A 222-nucleotide genomic window follows, 5' to 3' on the forward strand; every position below is an offset into this window, starting at 1 on the left:
AGAAACCTCTCCGGGTCCATCAGGCGCCTGGGACGGAACCATCTAGGCGGTTCCGTCTCCCTGCGGCGGGGGGAAGCGGTCCGGAAGTCCATCCTAAGGAGAGCATGATCTGACCATGACAAGGGCTCTATATTTATCTCCCCCATTTCCAGATCATTCTGCCACTGGCCAGAGACAAAAATTAGATCTAGTGTGTGTCTGCCACTGGCCAGAGACAAAAAT

This window comes from Protobothrops mucrosquamatus, unplaced genomic scaffold, assembly GCF_001527695.2.
Source record: "Protobothrops mucrosquamatus isolate PMUCROS unplaced genomic scaffold, P.Mucros_1.0 scaffold1403, whole genome shotgun sequence".
Classification (NCBI taxonomy): Eukaryota; Metazoa; Chordata; class Lepidosauria; order Squamata; family Viperidae; genus Protobothrops; species Protobothrops mucrosquamatus.